We start from the raw sequence: 1,832 nt of genomic DNA on the forward strand, positions 1-1,832 counted from the left end.
TCCGCCGGGTCTGTGCTGCCAGGTTGGTGGAAGCTGCCTTCCCTCCCTCCATGATCAGAAAGGCACAGCCTTTAGGAAGCGGTTCCCCTCTAGGTGCAAGGGACTGCCTGGAGATTTGGAGGGAATGGCAAACGTCCGGCTTGGTGAGATCAATGAGTATACTGTGAAATCGCTGTCGTATTTAAAATAACTGGGGGATGACAGTGCCGAGTCAGACAATCGGCCCTCGACGTTGGATTTGCTGTCTGGGCTGGTCTGCGAGTTAAAGTCCTGCAAAGAGGCCCCAGCTTGTCGCCTCAGCTAACCTATCTCCTCCAGCAATTCTCTCAGCACATCTTCAGGTCGGAATTGCAATTCATTTTCCGTAGAAGAAACGTGGAGGGCTCTAGTGAGGGTCCAAGTCAGATTAAAAAATATATATTTTATCTTTTAAATGTGAGACGAGGCCTCGCTCTGTCGCCCAGGCTGGAGTGTCGTGGCACGATCGTAGCTCATGGGAGCCTCGAACTCCTGGGCTCAAGGAATTCTCCCACCTCAGCTCCGGAGTAGCTGGGCTCACCCGCATGAGCCACCATGTCTGGCTAATTTATAGATTTTTTTTTGTAGAGACGGAGTAGCTGTGTTGCCTAGGCTGGTCTCCAACTCCTGACCTCAAGTGATCCTTCTGCCTCAGCCTCCAAAGCACTAGGATTACGGGCGTGTGCCACCGCGCGGGGCCAGTTTTGCAACTGCAGAGGGAGCACCGGCCTGGGCACCGGGAAGAACAGGGCGTGGACTCGGTTTGCAACCGCGTTTGATGTGGATTGTGCCCGGGACACCCCGTGTCCTGGGCCGTAGGGCAGAGAGAGAGGATGTCTACCTGACACGGTCCCTCGCCCTCTGCGCTCTGGCCGAGTGCCTGGCTAAAGTGGATGCTTGATAGGTGGGAAATGCAGGGGGAGGGGTGTCGGGTTATTGGGAATGTCCTGCAGAGTGGATTTCGGGAGAGAGGCGCTTTTCTCTAGAACTCTCTTCCGGTTACATCTGGAGTAAACGCTTTCCACTCGAGAAGGAAAACCCCAGATGAGCAGCTAGGACTGAGAGTTAGAGGAGCGTGGGGGACGGGTCGAGATCAGTACAGGTACGCTTACTAATAAGGCGATGCCGCAAAATAACCAATTTTAATAAAGGCTGTAAAGAAGAAAACCAGGTTCTGCAGGCAGGGTGCACGGGCCCCCCGCCGAGTGCCCGACGCCAGGTTTCGGGCTCACCCTGCGACAGCCTCTTAGGAATCTCTAAGCCCGAGTCCCGGCGTGCGCACCACGGGTCACTGCCCTCATTGTGTGTGGACTTGAAGCGAGATCTGGTAGAGGCGGGGCCGTGCTACTAGCAATCGGACCCGCAGACCGGGATCCCAGAAGACCCGAAACGCCCCCGCCTCCCACAGCACGGATAGGAGGGCGTGCAGCGCCTCTGTGGCCCCAGGGCGTGGGGCGCTGGGAAAAAGGTCTGGAGACCGCCCCCCCCGCTCACTACCACTGGACCCTGGGACTCCAGAGAAGGGCGGAGGGCTCGAGTACACTGAGATATACGACCTTCCCTGGGGACCGGAAAAGGGCACAACCGCCTCTTGCAACTCTGCCATTAGGACGCCTTGGGTCACCAGGCCTGCGGGAAATCTCGTCCCTGTCCCAGGCCCTCCACTCGGGTCGCAGCCCCAGTACCGCGCCCCTCCCCTAGCGCCGCTCAGCTCCTCCCTCGTCCCGCCTCCAGCTCCGCCCAGGCGCGCCGAGGGCAAACGAGGGGGCGGGGGGGCGCGGAATTTCCCAGCGCGGGGGCTCTGGCTTCCCCTT

The sequence above is a fragment of the Sapajus apella genome, unplaced genomic scaffold (assembly GCF_009761245.1).
Source record: "Sapajus apella isolate SASKATOON/1434 unplaced genomic scaffold, GSC_monkey_1.0 scaffold207, whole genome shotgun sequence".
Taxonomy (NCBI): domain Eukaryota; kingdom Metazoa; phylum Chordata; class Mammalia; order Primates; family Cebidae; genus Sapajus; species Sapajus apella.